Genomic DNA, 19132 nt, shown 5'->3' on the forward strand with positions numbered 1-19132 from the left:
GCCGGGTCAGGGGTGGCTGGGAGGACGGGGCTGAGAGGAAGAATAACTCCGGAGCCTGAAGAGCTCAGAATAGCGGAGTACTGAGGGAAACCCAGATGAAGTCATTAGTCTGGCTCCCACAGCTGTCAGCCTGCAATGACTTCAAGAGGCAAGACGGAAACACCACAGTTTAACGGCATAAAATAGGATAAAATAAAAAAAGTGTTTGGAGAATATACTGTAACTTGTGTGCTTTTCGCTGTTTGTGTCCAAAGGAATTCAGCTTCAGCTTTGTGTGTGCGCATGAGAGTGCGTGTGTGTGTACCATAGCATTGACAGGCAGGTGAGACATCTAGAGCAGACTGTGCGGACACAAGCAGGGTCTTGTGTCTCTCTTCAAAATAAAAGCTGACAGCTGGACCGAGCAGCACCATGAACCGCTGGAACGACGGCTCAGAAGAATGCTTCCACCACCCCATCGACTGAGGAGGGAAGTTTAGCCGGTGTTTTTGATCAAAGAGACGGCAGAATAACGGATTTGAAGTACATTAGCGGTGCAGCCAGTGGAACCTGGTAGTGATTAGGTGTAACTTAGGTATAATGCTTGCGACAAAACAAGGAATGAAGACGCAGCGTATGATGTGGGGGAAATGTGATTTTTTTACTCATCCTCTGGTTTGTTTCAAATGTACTACATCTGAATGGCTGTGAGTTAGGGTTAAATTATGCATAACTTAACTCTGAGAAAAACATTAAGGAAGAGGGGAAGGGGAAGCCTAGCATACATCTCTTTAAATCCACTACAGCTAGAAGGAATGTCAAAATTCAACCACTGACTGTGAGTCTTTGGTCCACCTTGATTTAAAGGAAGCATGAAATCAAGTGACCTTGAATCCTGAGCACTTAATCAAACGAGTCAAACTCTGTCTAGACTTCCAAAAAGTGATGAAGTGCCCCCCCCCCCCATTTTTACTACAGCTTTAAGGGATCACTCCTGCCAGAAAGGACAGCTACACCCAGTCACCCTCAAACCCCTGTTTGAGTCCTCTGTAAGAGGAATTATTCAGTGTGTGTAACCTTTAAATAACCAGGAAAAGTCAACCCAAAACCAACAGAAGCAAGTGCTTTGGAATAACGCAGGTGATGACGAAGCGCCTCCTCTGCTGTCTTTCATGTGAAGTTCATGATTATGGGGTGTGAGAGAGATAGAGAGACCTTGGGCGACAGACGGCTACGCAACACAAGGAAAGGCGTCCTGTATCCCTTTAATTAAAGCTAATAGGTGGTAATTACCAGGAATCAGTCAAGAGACGGTTAATAACCACACTACTTCTAATAACAATAATAATAATAACCACAACAGGCAGAGAGGTCCCTGCTGGGTACTCACATACTCTTTGACATGTTTCTGGATGTCAGGTGAGATTTTGGACATATTTGACCCCCTCGGGGTCCTGTTTCACAGCTGGGCTGTTAAACATTTGACAGCGCTGGCTCAGGGCTACAGCGCCGAGTCTCCAGGTAAACTGAGTGAACACAGTGAGTCGAAGCGCCGTTTTAATCATTCCATCAACCCTCCAGCACAATCGTGAGGATGGCGTGTATGAATGAGATGGTGCAAAGGTACTTAAACACACTGAAAGGTATCTGACCTCCTTTAAAGACTGTCAGTGTAATGTTGATAAAGAAGTTCTTCTCAGCAGGAGTCATAAGAAACTAGTTAATAAATTTATACCAGATTCAGGAACTTAGTGGATGATGCACTCATTAAAATTTAGTCCGGCTGATTTTTAATGGTTGGCTTCGATCTTAGCGATGGTACACCTTCACATCACGGGAACCATACCAAACTCTGGCTGGGTGATTGTCGTGGTCAGGGGTGATGAGACAAGCAGAGACAAGCTCCTGACAGTCAAGTTAATAATCTTAGGAGGAAAAAAAGGAATATTTTTCTCACAGCTGGCTTTCTTTGAGTCTACTGCTGGTTGATTGCCTTGAGATGATAAATCTCAAATCCAATTTAACCCTAACCCACTTTTAATGCTTCTTTTTAGCGCACTAACATCAGCTCCATCCAGACACCGCTGCGGGGAAAAGAGACCCGTCGACTCCGCTTCCAGCCAAAGCTCTTGGACAGACACACTGACGCTCATCAATAGACGCGCATGGACCAAAACTGCACACAACTCCCTCATCTTGACTGTCTCTACTTCTGAACACATTCACGCACGGAGCGAATGTAACTCTGACTTTCCCAAGTGTGGAGGAAATGTACGAACAGGGCACAGACAGAGTGTGTGAGGAGTATCATACCGTGCTTTGCGCCTGTTATCGCCGGTGTACCTGCAGCACGCGGCGCCTCGTCACCACCAACAAAAAGCAAAAAAATCCTCCGGTTTTCCTCCAAATATCCGCAGGCGCTGCTAAACAAACAACACACCGCGAAAAGGCAACAAGTTCTGAGGGAGAGCGGGCCGTTTCTCGTGGGAGCGTGTCCTGCCAGAATGACAAACAGCCGCACATCCAGCAGCCCGGCTGGCTGCTCACTCCGCAGGCAGGAGGCGGTGGGCTGGCCCGGCCCGCAGAGCACTGATAGGACGGTCACTCCGTCTGCTTTAACCCGCTCGCTGCCACGCAGCTGGCACGCGCCGAGGAAGCCCACCACTCATGCGCGTCACCGCAACGTTTGAGAAAACAGAACAAAACAAAAAAATGGTGCCCAGGAAGCATCCGAACAAGCTACGGCATCAATACAAAATATACTGGATAAATAACAGTTAAACCTAACAGTATCTGTAGATAACATTCACGCGGGAAGACGAGTGGGCATTCCCCGCCAAACTCACATAACCATCATATCACATTTACACATGTGGATATCTTATAGTGCAGAGGTGAATGTGAATTAATGTATTCATTAAATGTATTAGTGGGCCACACTCAATTCAGCTTCGAAGTCCATTCTTTTCCCTACAAAAGCCACATTTTAAGTTCATTCATTAAACTACTTTCACCTGCACAAGTCACATTTACAAACAGGTTGCAGGTACAGTACGCTGCTAGCTTAGCCTACGCTGGAACCAACCGGAAAGAACAGTTTGCAAATGAAGGACAACCCAACTTTTAAAACGTAGTTTTCAATCATTTCGGGTCTGTTACCCTTTACTGAAGGCTCTCTCGGCTCAACATCTCGGAAAAGCAGCGTCATGGATAAAACAGCTGAACCTGTTTGCTCATACCTCAGCATGGGATCCTCTTAAATGAGCTCATCTCAAGATAACACCTCATAGCACAATTATCGAACACTAGAATATAGAGATTAAACAATAATTAATAGAGTTTTAGGCAGAACATTAATTATCTAAAGTCAGTTTTATAAACGAAATGACCAAAGTAGGCTTTCAACAACCCTACTTACAGAGACAGTAAACAGTCTTTAATTATCTGAAATTCAACCACATAATTCTTTAATAAGGCCGCACCCGTTCTTTACTCAGTTTATTTAAATTATAGATTACTGTTCAGATGTGTTGGCGGCTCTTCTTGGTTTAGTTTAATAACTACTTTAAAATGCTCTTTCCTCTCTACTGTTGCATCCCCACCCAAGGCAACAAAAGCCCTGGGTGACTGTGGTTTCTCTCAAACCTCAGAGGGGGTGGAACTGTCCAAGTCAATACATCTGTAACTTAGTGTTTTCATTTCAGAGTATACGACAGCCTCTCTTAACCAGGTTCAGGACACAACTCACTACAAACCTGGGACATTTCATGAGCAATTGCAGCTACAAAGAGTTAAAAGAATCAGTTCAACCAGCACATAAATGAAGGCATCAAGTGAAAAAACACAACGCAAAAAATTGCATTACGTGAATTACAATATGTCATCTTCATTTTTAAATTTCATCATTGGCCCCTGATTTGCTGAAAGAAACACCCAAACTTAACAGACTGGGGACTGCAGTGGATGCACAAACAACTGATTCTTCTCAGCAGGGGAGGAGGTTTATCACAGGGAATGCTGGGAAGGCAGAGGGCCGTACCTGGCTTTAATTTCAGCTGTCCACCAGGATTAGGACACAGTTCATATAGCAAGCCATAATCATCCACGGTAGTGAGGCGCTCTTTCACAGCTGGCCCCCGGGGCCAGTCGAAGCCTATGCCATTTAGTGCTTTGTAGTTGTCTCTACTAATAATAATGTGGGACTTATAAGTTGTGTAGAGCGCTTTGTATTGTGTTGTCCTTCTCTTGTCTGACAAGACGTTATGTGTAGATCCCATTTGTCAATATAACATTGTAATTTGTGTTGTGTTTGTACACTCATCTTTTTTTTGTTTTGGTTTTTAAAAACATTTATATTACTTCCATTTTCCAGGAATCAACAACAACAACACACTAAAGTGGCCTTGTCTTCAGACCGCAGCCTCTGAGAACATCTCGCTCCTGTTGTTTCCAGGACCCAAACATAGTCCACAACATGCCGGGCCAGCTCTGGGCGCAGCAGTGAGAGAGCTGCCTGTGAGTTATTACACAGGCCGTCACCGGCCCACTGACCGTGGTCATGTGCCCGGTCAGCTCAGGACAATGAAATAACAACACCAAGACCTTTCAGCGCTAGCACCACGGTCCAGCTTCTTACCTCCACCAAGATCAACCAGAAGTTGATGTGTGGTGTTAAAATGAATTAAAGCTAAGTTTGGTTTTAGCTAGCCAGAGCCAAGGTCTGCCCACATGGAGCTAAAGAAGGAACCACATCAAAGACCCCCACTGTACCAGGAAGGACGGAGGCCCTGGTGAAAGCCCAAAGGCCCCTGGAATGATTGCGCACAACTCATCAAAGTGACAGGTTTAGCGGACAACCAAAAAAAAAAAAAAAAAAGGAAGGGGAAACAGTTGAAGAATGAAGGAAGGACAGAGGAGGACATGTTGTTTTGAAACCATTTAAGGCTTTGGCACAGCGTGTCAAAAATAATGTTTAATACATTTTCAAACTTACTTTTAAATCATTTTTCCGAGGGTAATTCCAAATAACAACCCCTTTTTCACTTTGGATTTGTAACTGAAGCAAATGTGGCACACAGAGCAGACATGCAGCCCAAACGGCAAACTGTTGTTTTCGCTCTATGTCTAACACAGAGAGGGCATAAAACCTCAAACAGCTGCAAAACAGGAGAAAATAGAGAAGAGAGGAGAAAAAAAAATCTCTCCACAAAAGGCTTCATCCTGTAAGTTTAAACATGATCCAACTCGTCGTGTGATTGGAAAGCACATTAACAGTGATCTAATGGCAGAGCGTTAAGATGGTGGATCGTAATGCGGTTCGACATAAATGCAGGAAGGCGGCAGGTAATCCTAGAAGCCCTCAGAGCATTGCAGCTACCCCTGCATGTGATAATGTCTGGCTAATGAGAAAGAGAGGGAAAGAGGGGGACCGTGGAAGAAAAAGTGAGAACTGAAGGAGCGCTCTAGTGGATGTAGACAACTGAACGAACAAAGAGAAACAGAAAAAGGTCGACTGTAATTGAATGAATGAATAAGAGATGAATAAGAGAGAGGGGGAAAAAAGCATACAGGCGCTCTCAGGCAGCGCTGCTCATATTGCTCCCTGGCTTCTGTAGGGCTGAGATGCGGAAATCAGGGAAACCCTATCCCTTCGACACCTTGGCTGTGAGGACGGATATCTCCCACACGATTAGCACTGAGCCCCCTGACGTCTGCTCACAAGGACCCAAGGGGGCTGAGGAATGACCGGCAGAGTCCGAGTAACCCTGCATTCAAATTTAGGAACAGCAGGCCTTGTGCATGATTCGATTTCAATTCGGCTTCTTTGCTGTACACTGTAAATCTGATAAAAATTTAAAAAAGTAAATCTTGATTAAGCATTCACAAGGAACCATGTGTCTCACACATGCATGCTTTAGTAAGGAGATGGTGTAATCCAGCCGCTTTTCTACTGTACGTTTTCTTTGTGATGTTTTCAAGTAAGGCAGCCACTGTGTGTAGCTCTGAGTGTATGTGTACACTCTGTATGAAAGCATTGTGCTTGAAATAAAGTTGTGGAACTGCAGAGTCAACCAGTCTATAACTGTCTGACAGTTTGGACCTCAATGTTAGAAAGACCTGCGGTTGGTGGAGTTGTTTCTGTTGTCAATCTATAGTTGAGTTTCTGCCATCCTCAAAATCACTATAATTCATATCCTAACATGTTTTGGAAATGCTGCATTTCCAAGTCAATTCATTTCAGTGAGTGGATTTGTTCACTGGGGGATGTAAAACTGCACATTTTTTTTGTTAGGCCGATTTCACCTTTGGTGAACTCAAATTTGCATAGTTGACCAATAGGAAGGCGTCCAGACAACCCTGACCTTTGGAACGGAGAGACACCACCATCCACCTTTATTTAACCCTCCTCTGTTGGTGTACAGGCTCCATAAAAGAGGAAGAATTTTTAGACTGTTATGAGGAGGACAGGAGCACAGCTTTTGAATGAACTGTGTAAACTTGCTGATCTGTTAGCGACTGGGCTAACGATTCTTGGAGAGCTTTTTCCCCCCTTCAATAACTCTTTATTGAACAAAGTGATGTACAATCTTTAGAACTCAATTCCAGGGGAGGGGTAGAAACCGGGCTAGTACTAACAAAACGAAGAGGTATGATGACTGACTGGCACTAACCTATTCCCAGTTAGTTAGCCTGTTAGCAGTTAGCTGATCAGATTAGCAATACAGCTCTCATAGCAGTTAAGGCTGACATTTGACCTGCGACAAAGACAGGACGTATGTATTGAATTATGCCTGGTATTATCCTCTCCACAGATTTGGAGGACGGGAGCAGAACAAGTTTGTGGAGCAGCCATGTTTCTGTGGTTGTGAAAAGACATGCTGTATCCAGATGACCTCTCTGTCTGTTTCTTATCATTTCCTTTCATATACACCACAGAGATAAAAGAAAATGACAGAAATAAGAGGGAGGGGGGAAAAAAAGAAGTGAAAGTACTTGGCTGGAACGATTAGAGATTGGCAGAGCTGTTTAGCTGCACTTCTAGTCAACATTCTTCTCCGAGGTGTTGACTGGCAGCTCATAGGTGTGAATGACATCACATGCACATGTTTGACTCACAATGGCTGGCAGGTGCAAAACCCGAAGGCGAGGATACTTGTTGATTGGTGGATGACGAAATCATTTTAATGTGCTATGATTTCAAAACAATGAGAGACTAAACCAAAGCAGAGCCATGCAGAAACAATCATTGTGATCGCAGCTAACACAAAAGAACGATTTGAGTAAACTAACTGAATGCTGAGTATTTTTCTTTTCAATCACTCCAAAGGAGCAGGTCATTAAGTTCTCAAGTTCTTAATCAAAAACCAAAGCACTGAAGAAGTTTAAGTTTTGACCTAATGGTGGCGCTAGATGAAAGGTGAATGGATCTTCAGAGTTATCACAATTCATCCTGAGGGGGAACATGAATGTCTGGACCAAAATTTCAAGACAATACATCCAGTAGTTCAGACATTAGTCTACACATTTCACCCAAAGCCACAAATGTGAACCTCATGGCGGCAGCAGTGAAGAAGTCAGGGGATCACCAGTCACGACGACACGTCATCTGGGCACCATGAATGTTTGGACTGAGTACCAGCATGCTTATATATCAGAGACACAGCGAAGGAGAGCATGGTACTTAGACTGGAGAAAACGCTCCCCTTCAAATTGCAGAATCAATACAGGCCAGCTGCAATGATTTGGCAGAGGAACAAGACAATGTTTAAAAATTAGAAACAGAGGCCTGTTGTTTCACTGCTGTTGCTTTATCACATTCAAATGTGCGTACTTTAGGCATAAAGCTCGGCTCAGCCATCTAATTATGGCTGTTTTTGCTGAGGATTTCACATGGTGTCAGGGGCTTTGGAGCAGTCATTGTCGTTCCTCCACACAGATCACCCCTGTCTTTCTTGCCCTTCCACTCCATCTCTCCCTCTTCCCTTTTCTTAAGTGCCTGAGCAACTTCCTACTCTGGGAAAAGACACAGTTCAATCAAATCTCCTCTTTCTGTTGTCTTTCAGAGGGAGAGGGGTGGGGAGGGGACGAGGGGGCCAAGAGAGGAGAATATAAAGAAGGGAGAGTGCTGGTATGCAAACGCAGGGTTCTCATCCTGGAGAAGAGAAGGAGCAGCAGCAGAAGAAGAAGAGTCCAGCGAATGAGGAGTGTCTGCAAACCGCAGAGCAGGGAGGAGGGAGAAAAGAAATCTTAATTTGTTTGAGCAGTCCTGGTTTGATCTCGAACACAAACAGGGCAACAGAGGAGTTATGCAGAACGGAAAGAGGGAGAGTCAGGAGGAGGGAAGGATGAGAGGCAGATGGACAGACATGCAGAGAGGACAGACACAGACAATTCACACAAAGGGCTGTTTAGGAGGAATTTGGAGGACAGATGTTTGTGTGTGTGCATTAATGGAGGAGAGTTCCTCTTTGAGGGGACCAAAGTTAGCGTTTGCTCATAAGGAAAACAGCCTTTGAGGCACTGCCCAAACATACACAAAGCCAGAAGCCTTTTTACACTCAGCACCCCCCAGCCCCTACTCAACAAACACTTTATGTGTGTCTCCCAGCCTCCGGGAGGACAGCAGGAGTCAAGTCAGTTTTATTTATATCGTCCAAAGTCCCAAATCACAAATATGAAGACCAGCATAGGAAAATCACAGCATGGACAATCAGGATGACATTTTTGCGCAATTGTGTCTGTTTGTTTATGCCAACATGTCTGGCAAAGTCTTTTCTTTTTGCCTGAATATGGAAGAATACAAGGGCATGATTTTGTCTGAGGAGGGATGCAACATGTTTGCCTCATTTTAGCTGCAGTATTTTTTTTGGGGGGGGGGGGGGTTAGGGTCTATATGTTTACATTTATGCAAACTGGCACCATTAAACTAGTGTAGAATTAGCTAGCAGTGGTTCCTGTTTGCTACCCATGGATGAATAAAACTTAAAAATGTGTTGGTTCTCTGCAAGTCCTGGGGCCTCTTTCTTCTAGAATTCCTACGTGGATTTCTATTATCGTATAAGGCCTTGGGAAGTGCAAGTCACACTGAATGATATCAATGTGTATTTCATGTCTGTGTGTTCAGGGTTTTCTTTGAGAGGCTGTCGGCTCTGTACTCCAGGATGTCCATGTCTCTTACAGACCACATCCTGCCATTTCCAGATGGTTAAAATGTGGCTCGAAATGATGAGCTAAATTACTGAGGAGCACAGTGAATATTTCATCCCCCACCTTCCCCGGCTATGTTAATCCCATCTGAATGGGGGTTCAGCCTTAAGAGTCTATCAGGGAAACTTTCAGTTGAGTTAGTGCAATACAACGCAGACATTAGCATTTATAATTTCTTAAATGGATGGCCCAATAATAAATTGTATTATAAAGGCTTCAACTAACAGTCCTTTTCATTATTGATTATCAGCTCTGTTATTTTTGCACCTGATCGATTAATTGCTTAGTCCAGGAGTCTCAAACTCATTCCACAAAAGGCCGTGTGGCTGCAGGTTTTTCCTCTAACCAATCAAGTGCAGTCTGACCAATCAGCTGTCTGAAGACTGAGATCAGCTAATGAAATGAGTCAAGTCTGGTGTGCTGCTGCTTGGTTGGAAATAAAACCTTCAGCCACTTGGCCCTTTGTGGAATGATTTGAGACCTGTGGCCTAGTCTATTAAACCTTAAATTGCTTATTTTGGGCAACCAGTGTCTGTGACCCAAATATATTTCAATATTTACAGAAAAAAGCAGCAAAATCCTCTCATTTAAGGAGCTGGACTTTAATGAGTGCTAGCTCAACATAAATGTACAATACAGTATAGAAATACATCGCAAACCTACACTGTCACACAGAAGGACATGAAGGTATTAAAACAGATTTAAAATTTAAAGTACTTTCAAAATAAGAGTAGAAAAATGGTAAGAGCCCAGAATAGCAATGGGTCTCGAGAAAAACTGTGATAGAAGTTGAAAAATGGCATCCGTGTGTCAAATTTCTCCCGGGGCCTCTGAGGGTGGGGGCCTAGATAGCCTCAGGGAGGAAAAATCATGCCTTTTTTTTTGTGTGGTTGAAAATGTTGGTGGAGGTGTGAGATCACATCCTGTCGTCATAAACCTTTTGGCAGTCAGAAAGACAAAATGTTGGGAGAAAGAATGATGGAAAGGCGTTATGGTGAGAGCAACAGATGACGGAGGGAGGGGCGCAGAGGAAGATCGGGGGAGAGGAGATTAAACACTACAAACGGCAGACATCCGAGAAATATTGAAGCCGAAGTGTCGCTGAAGTGTCACCACAGCAGCCGGAATGCAGACAAGGCCAGTCTCCAAATTCTCCACGACTTCCAGGCCACTTCAAAGCCCTTTGTCCATCTCACTCATCGTCTGCTCCCCGAGCATCTCTGGGTTTAGGGACCTTATCGCGGACAGATGAGCTCAGTGTACGAGTTAAACTTTACTTTCCGGGACGTCCGTCACACACTCTTCTCCGCTGTTTGGTCTGGGACTGTTTTCCATCAAGTGTTCGGATCTTATCCACTGCAGTGTTTTTCAAACAGTACATAGTGTTATTTGTGTCCGACCACAAGAATATCACACACGGTCGCCACAAAACACATCTATAACACTGACTGTCTGCTCTGTTGCTATTGGTATTTTATTCACCCCGGCTACAACCACCGCAAATGACTCAAAGCTGTAACCTGTGGGATACTGTTTGGAGTTATTACTACAATACAAGTGTCACTGCAAGAGTTCATACCACTCTGTCTCAAAATGTCAATCCCCCCCCAACAATCTGTTTCTGTTTGCTCTTTGTTTCTACTGTGTGTACCAAAAGAATTTCTCAAACTACGTCAGGGCCAGTGTGAGCTTCAGAGCCTGTTTCCAGCTTTTATTAAAACAAACATTAGAAATATATTGTAAAATCACCTGTTTTTGGTCAGCATTGCCTGCCAAGCGCCGCTGGGATTAATTACCCTGAGGTAAAAGTATGACGTGATGGATCAATGGCTTGCTGAGCTGAAGCAGACAGACTGACACGTCACATCTCGCTCGCTCATTAAGTTTGTGGCCCTTACTGTGACTACTAATGTCCCCTGAAGCTTAATAAGCCTAATATCATATTCAATAAAAATGTTTCTGAAGAATATTCTGATTTAGAGTCACTCGTCATTTCAGGTGAATGCCAGCATTTCACCAACCTGGAAGCAGATCAACAAATGGATCAAGTCATCTGAATTAAACCCTACAAGTACCACCAGCACCAATCAAATGCTGGAAGACTTTATCATTTCGAGAACAGCCATCACTTGCCAATCAAACCATATTCTGTTCAGATATAGTTAGCTGGGAAAACAGCAATATAGTTGAATTGTGCAATGTCCCCTGTGGATGACAGAGCAAAAAAAAAAAAAAAAAAAGTGTTTCCTGCCCCGCTTGAGTTTGGCATGCTCTGTCCTACACTGCAATTTGTTGTGCTACACAGAGGATACTTAAGTTTTTATGGCCATGTCCCTCTCAGAGAGGACTGGGCAGAACGCTCTGCTGTGAGAACACGGCCCTTGGCACATCACCACCGCGCCTCAAACGAAGATGCTGGTGCCAAGGCAAATGGAGTGACTTCATCCTGTGTCATCTCACTGAAGGACAAGTGGACTCTTGGAGGGCCCTCTGGGGATTGGGGGGGTACAGAGCTAGGCAGGAAGGAGCTCCATTAGACTCACTAATAAGGCTCTCTGGCTCCAGAGAGCTGGTCTATGTGTACGTTAGATCCAGAGGTATAATTTATACATCTATTCTATTGTCAAAGGCTAAATCGTACCCCTTCAGCCGACTCTTCCCTGGATGCTGTTGTGACACTTTTCATGCTGTGTGCCAGAAATACTAAAGAGGAGAGGATGTATGGCAGAAAACAAGCAAGAGAGAGGGCCTTTGAGTGCATGAGGCATGTCCAGTTAGGTCCATGTGTTTTTAGGGCTGGGTATTATTCTAGTAGCAGTACACCAACATCAATTCATCAATTACTGAAAGATACTTTTTTCCAAACTAATTTCATGAAATTCATTTTAACAGAAAGTGATAATGTGACACATTACGGTACAATTATTCACCTCAAAGGAGGAAGCTGAACACCTGGTCGCAGCTCCACCTGGATAGCTGAACTAAAATGAAGTAACTGATGGAATATCTGTACAGTACTGGACTGTATATAAATCCTCAAACAAAACGAATGAAGCTTAGAAGCTTCAAACTATTCAGTGGAGTCCTACAAACAGTAGAGGACAGCAATACGGCGGTGTGCCTAATCCAGTGTGACGTTTGTAGTATTGGGAAACACTGTCACAGTGAGACCTCTTACTTTCTCTGTGCTAAACAGCAGCCAGCCCAGGTCTACATCCACCACATCAACTTTAGGACATTTCTCTCCGTTTATCTGTTGATCTGTAAGCAACACAGTGTTTGCTGTCAGAAGCGCTCTCCACCTCAGTTCCAGGATATCCATCCTCATGGAGAGGATGCACCGGTGGACGATGTGGTGAATGGACTCACTGACGGGCAGATGCAGGTTGGCAGTGCTGGCTAGTTAACAAGCAGCACAAAATCGACTTCTGTCTGGAGTAGATTCCAAGTGTGGCATTTGCATTCATGAACCACCAACATGTGGTCAAAGGAGTTCTCAGTGCAAGTGAAATAGGTCTGGCATTCTTTCAGCGGATGAAATTAAGATCAGCCTGTACATGAATGATGGGAAGAAAAGTCAACGAAGGCTCAGAGCGTCTAATGACCCAAAGCTAACCACATCATGCAGAGGACGATGACCCAAAACAGACTCTGAGAGCAACTTAGGAGTGTTTTAAGGCAAAGAAGTGGATTCTCATTCTGCAATCACCTGAGTCAATCACCTGATCCCAACCTGATTGAGCATGCATTTCACTTGCTGAAGACAAAACTAAAAGGGAGAAAGACCCACGAGCGTGCAACTGAAGACAGCTGCAGCGACAGCCTGGCAAAGCATCACAAAGAGGGAAGCATTTGGCTGTGTCCATGGGCTCCAGACTTCAGGCAGTCAGTTAAAATGAACATTTAATTAGGATTATGTTAATGCATCCAATTACATTACAGCCCCTGTGTATAAAATTCATGTTTCATACGATATTTTTGTTCCTTGAACTAAAGCTGAAAGCCTGAACCTGTGATTGTTTCATTTCAGATCCACTGTGACGCATACAGAGCTAAAACTATGGAAACTGTGTCACTGTCCACATATTTCTGCACCCCACTGTACCCATGTGCACACACAGGGTGCGTATGCATGTGTTAGAGTGGGTTGTCTCTGGTTCTGGGGGGGGTGGGGGTTAGAGCCGAGCTCAGGGCACTTGGAGCCCTTCCCACTCCCTGCGGAGAAATGTGCGCCAGCGAGACGGGAACCAGGGCCTCTGCAGCTGCTCTCCTGTCCACGCACATGCACGCACACACAAATGACAGTCTAACACAAAGTTCATTTCACATCTCTCTCACAACTTCGCCTCTCCATCTCTCCGTCCGCCTCAGACTTTCTGCCTTGAATTCCCTCTATTCAGCTTGCACACAGTACGTGTTGACAACATGCTTGCCTTTCTTCTTCTCTCATTTCTTTCCCTACCTGCAGGCAAGTTGGCCAGAGTGGTGGACAGTTTAAGAGACAAAGCCAAGTCTAATCAAGAGCTTTTATAATCACAATTTGTAGATGAATCAATTGGCCAATCAACAGAAAAGTAAAGGTGTAATTATAGTTGCCATCATCCAGCACACCAAACACCGTTATCTAAATAAACTCTTTTTCTTGGAGGTCTAACTAGTGCTGAGCTAGAACCAGATTTTCATAGATTTTTTAAGATTATTCATGCAGCTTGACAAACTGAAGACAGATTTTTCAGTTAATGCAGGTTAGTAATGCTACACTGAAAAGACCAAACTCCACGTGAAGGCTGAAGGGGATAACAGGTAAGAGGAGAGCTGAACATTATTTTCACAGGCAGGTGAGAGACGAGGCTGTCTGGCTGAGGAGCAGCTGAAAGAGGCCGTCTGACTTCATGACAACTGAAGCACAGTGAATGGGAAAAATAAGCACAGCTTATTAATGAAATACACTGCTGGGACTGAATACAGACAAGCCTGCAAAGCATTCAGGGTCCAGAGGCAGTTTGGTGAAGCAGCCTGAAGAAGAAAAGGGGAAAATGCAAAATAACTAAAAAGAATGCAGAGAATTCCTCTTCATTTTCAGGGTAGGACTGCGAACTGTCTCTCACTCGGGGTCAGATATTTGAATTCATTTATCTTCTGTGTGAGACTGACTCTGTGTGTGTGTGTGTGTGTGTGTGTGTGTGTGTGTGTGTGTGTGTGTGTGTGTGTGTGTGTGTGTGTGTGTGTGTGTGTGTGTGTCAGGTGTTGAGTGTCAAAGTGAGTACCAGCACAGCGTAATAGAGAAGTGGTGGGAAAGCAGCAGGTCTGACACCAGTGGGCTCAATGATAAATGTGCGCTTTGACAAATGGACCCTAAAAATAATCCCATATAAGTACTCCTGTATCTCTCTCACACGCACACGCACGCGCGCACACACACACACACAGAGGTGGTTCTAATACTGTGAACGGAGTGTGCGTGAAAGAAACAGATGAGACGGACAAGGTGAGAGAAAATGCAAGTGGCAGGTGTTTTCTCATTCCTAAAACTTAATGCATGAAATCATTGTGATCACCAGAGAAGCCATCGTTAAGATATAAACTAACCGTACGGAAACAGTAACGGTGCCCCTTTCTCCCCCTGACAGCTCGTCCACTTCACACAACATCTGACTCCTCCGTGGCCGCTGAGCCTCGACAGCCAAAAACAAACTCTGCATCAAACGGGAAACTGATCCAGTGCCACGAGAGAACAAAGAGGTTACAGGTGTCTGCGTGTGCACAGGTGTGTGTGACACAGCGTGCGTGGGTGAGGCCGTGCGGGTATGCACAGTGTGTGTGCGCGTCTGCGCGACATCCCTCAGCCCGTCCGTCCATGCCGCCACTTGCACAGCAGACGTTAACTGTGGACACATGAGGGTGTGTTTGTCTTTGCCGGGCATGGACACGCATACCTTACTGGACCACAGGTCTGCTTGCAATTTTTCTTTTCTTTCTTATGTGAGAAAACAAGTTGTTATTATTATGAGTCAAATGGTGGGTACAGCTTTCTGGCACCGGGAAGCGAGGCGGCAGAGAGGCACAGTAACGCTCAAAAAATGAAAATAAGTGGAAAGTTGTCCAGTTTCCTTTTGCCAATGCTGACTTTATTAGCTGTCTGTATATGTCCATAAATATTTATAAACAGTGTAAAATTGCTGCAAAAGCAGACGAGGGGGGAATAAAAACTCCACACCCTGAAAATGACGAGGGCCCAGGCTCGGTCTGGCATTAATCTCAGAGTCCTTAAAAATGAGGAGGAAATTATTAGTGACAGGCTTATGGAATTACATCATGCTTTGGGTGCTTTGGCCTCCCCCAAAAAGAATAATAATGGGAGAACCAGAGGTGCACCAATGATATCTGTGGCTTTGGGACTGGTGCAGATCCAGCACGGCAAAATCTTAAACTGGCTGTTCAGTACAACTAAAATTGAAATTGGTGTGTTTTCACATGTAATATGGCAGCAAAGAGAAGGCTCACACTGGGCTGCCATCGCCACAAGCTTTCAGTCAGAACAGCACTCACTGCAGCACTGCCTGCGATTGGTTGACTATCTTTTTTTTTTTTTTTTTACATCAGGGCTTCGGGGGCATATTCTGGTTTACCTGTTCTAAATATTTCCACATAAGGTAGACTGTGAAACCAAGACAGATCAATTCCAGACGCCTTGGAAAGAAACACTTCCTCTGAATCTGATCTCTGAATGCTCAACGGTCTGCCAAGACTGTTGTTGTTGATGTTTTCCACATTCTACAGCTTCAGCTTCATTCACAATGTGCCAAGAACATTTCACGAATGCATATGATGATTGCAGTTTTCCGGTCATGCTAAATTGCAGTTAATTCAGATGATCTTCTACATAGCTACCTGTAACTTTAAGCTAATGGGGAAGAATGATTCTCATATGTTTTGGCTTGACTTATCATGTCTGTGCCTGTACTGACTGAAACATGTCTCCATTCAACTTTTGATCCAGTGCACATCCTCTTCCTGTTGTATTATTAGGCTTTAAACTCTAGAGGAGCCAGAGCTTGTCTTGTACTTGTTGTGTCTATATTATTTTTGGCGTCATGTATTTAAACATGACTAGTGATCTTCATACTCCTGTATGGCAGAAATCCAGTGAGTGTCACTGCCTTTTGCTGTTTGTCAACCTTTGGGAACCTGCTGAATTAAATATCACAATGACCGTGTTGGAGCCTTTAGTTTTACTTTTTGTGTTAGTGCTTCAACTGACCTTTCACTAAACACCCCCTCCAAAAAGCAACTGTCCAATCATAGCTTAGTAACTAATTAGGCACCAGCAGGCCTGTCAAGCTTTGCATTTCTCTACATGTTGATGTGGTTTGTTTGAAGCTCTAAGAAGAGCAACGTTATCACTGTAAACTCCATATGTACAGTGCAGGAACGGAGAGCTTAGCAACATTAACAAAGCGTCGCAACAGTAACTAAGGAGGGGGGCTCAATTACATGTTGAACTTCAAGCCTTCATGCAAAAAGAAATCTCTTAAGAGCTGAACCTCAGCTTTGAGGGATAAATGTTAAGCACATGTACCTTGGGGTCCATTAGATCTTTGCTTATCTCAAAATTCCATCAATGAGCAAAGTGAGTGTCGCAAACAAGAATGAGAAATGCATCCCTGAGCGTAAGTGGCCTGTTTCATTATCATCCCTTCAAGTGCCAAGACCAGAGTACTCACCACTCTTGTTGATGTGATGCTAGCATCAGTGCACCTCTACTTATATAGTTCAAGCTTTCCATAAATGTATAACTTTGCATGTACCAGAATAATCCCACCTACCCTGAAATGTGCAGAGACATCACGTTTCCAACAAACAGAGCCTTAAAACTACAGAGTGCAAGTCAGGCGTCTCAAACATGCAGCTTTCTGGCCGGCACCAGCCTCATGTCTGCCAAACCTTCACCTCCTGCCATTTCTCACCATATCTCACAAATTAGTGTCTCGTTATGGATCTCTGCCAGAACTAATCTTACTGGGCCAATTAACAGAGAGGCAGAGCATGCCAACAAGCTGATGTCCTTGATTTGATTTGGAAAAAAAATACCACAGGCTGTGTTTTCCTATTAGTTAAAAAAATGAGCATGTGTGTTTATGAAATTGGAGCATCAGAGATAAGGGTTAACCACTAGCAGCCAGAAGAAAGGTCATGGGCTCATATCTCATGATTCTGCGGTGCAGCATTACATCAGCTCGTGCTCAGAGTGTCAATCCCACCAGTTTTCTCTCATCACTCAGCAAAACTCTGCTGCAAACCTTTACTTGCAAAACGTATTTTTCAGTGAGCTGATGGGATTATGCGCTGCAGCCTCAACAGAGTATCTGTTTTTGTTAACTTCTTAACTGTTCTGGATGACAATTCCTGCCCATAAATTAGATTTTGCAAGAAGACCTTCACCTTTGTTCCAATTGCAACATCAGATGGTTGAGCAACATCTTCTAAAATATTTAGCAAATGAGCCGATCCAACCTTTCCATACATGACCATGAGGAATGCCTAACTGCCTAATTATCCCTCGAACTGAACATGTGTGGAAGCACCTGCTTGTAATATACTCTGCGTTAGTCATTTAAGCAGGTGTTTCCTTGATCGCATTTTACATGACATTCTGTGCTGAATATATTCGAGGCATTTCTGCTTCATCTCCCTACAGCTGCAACAATACTGCTGGCATGCACGGAGATGCAGTCTGCTTTGCACTGTATATCCTGCTGCGTGTTTGCAGCGAGCGACAGGTCCTGTTCTCTGATATGATGGACTAGACTGTCATTATGTTGTCACATCAGTCAAAGCAATGTCTTAATATGAAAAACAAGACAGAAACATATCCAGATTTTGTTTGCAATCCTGAAATGCGACATGGTATGGCTTGATGACAAGGCTCCTATCATTTTGCCATCTTTTAGTGTGCCCTCAGTTCTTTTTAACTCTTTCTTCTTTATCTACTTCCAAATCTGTCTCAGTCTTTTTGTACAAAGGTACTGTACAACAATGTAGGGTCCATCTATCCGCCAGCCGCCGGACCAGGCCGCCAAGCCTTCGGGCCGTTAATGTCACTTGGAGAGTGGTGGCACGTGACGCAGGGAACAATGACCCTCTTCAGCACCATCTGTTTCCATACAGCTACAGCCAGGCCCTGTCCTCTACACGTGGCTATTAATTGTGATGTACGGTGGTGGGCTTTTATAGACACTAATCTTACTCTGCAGGGGAGAGGACAGAAAGAAACTGTCCCAAGGACAGGGAAAAAAGACGTCCATAATATAAATCTGTCATCAATTGATTCATTAAACGGCATTCAACCCAAAGAACAAACAAGAATAAGAGTGTACAGCGGACCTGTGAGGCTGTACTTAAGCGTAGTGGTGCTTTGAGCTAAATGCTAGATTCAGCTTGCTCACAATGATAATGCTAACATGATGATGTTAAACAGGTACAATGCATTTCATGGTCACTATCTTAGTGTAGCATGCTAGCACGCTAAAATTTGCTAATTTGCACTAAATATAAAGTACTGATGGGCAGTGTTCACCAAAGTTGTTACAATTTCCCCTGAGGGAAGGCATGAATGTCTGAATCAAATTTCATGACAATCTACCTCCAATAAGACATTTCACTCAAAACCTCAAATGTTAACGTAATAGTGACGCCAAAGGAAAAGTCAGGGTCTTGTCAAAGTCAGAGCGATACATCATCTGGAAACCATGAAACCATGTACAAAATGTTACGACAATCCATCCAATGATTGTTTAGATATTTCAGCCTGGGCCAAAGTGCTGGACTGACCGACGAATCGAAACTACCTGGTTTGATAAGATAATGAGTTCAAACACTAAATGTAATTTGAGGTCGTTAAAATCAATACAATTCGTAGTCCCAACAAACTATTTTTCAGGATTCA

At 44.0% G+C, this 19132-nt stretch overlaps 1 protein-coding gene across 2 annotated transcripts in view; it reads right to left on the reverse strand.

The window, feature by feature from the left end:
* The window catches only part of disp1 (dispatched homolog 1 (Drosophila)), an 80455-nt gene that overhangs the window by 29558 nt on the left and 31765 nt on the right, over positions 1 to 19132 (reverse strand). Inside the window, exon 1 of one of the 2 annotated variants that reach the window (XM_070986823.1) lies at positions 2293 to 2612. The exons of the other annotated variant lie outside the window; for it this stretch is intronic. The gene's annotated coding sequence lies outside the window, so the exon portion shown is untranslated. Of the gene's footprint in view, positions 1 to 2292; positions 2613 to 19132 lie in introns of those variants that run through there. 2 annotated transcript variants of the gene reach the window in all.

Source organism: Chaetodon trifascialis, chromosome 19 (assembly GCF_039877785.1).
Source record: "Chaetodon trifascialis isolate fChaTrf1 chromosome 19, fChaTrf1.hap1, whole genome shotgun sequence".
Taxonomy (NCBI): Eukaryota; Metazoa; Chordata; class Actinopteri; order Chaetodontiformes; family Chaetodontidae; genus Chaetodon; species Chaetodon trifascialis.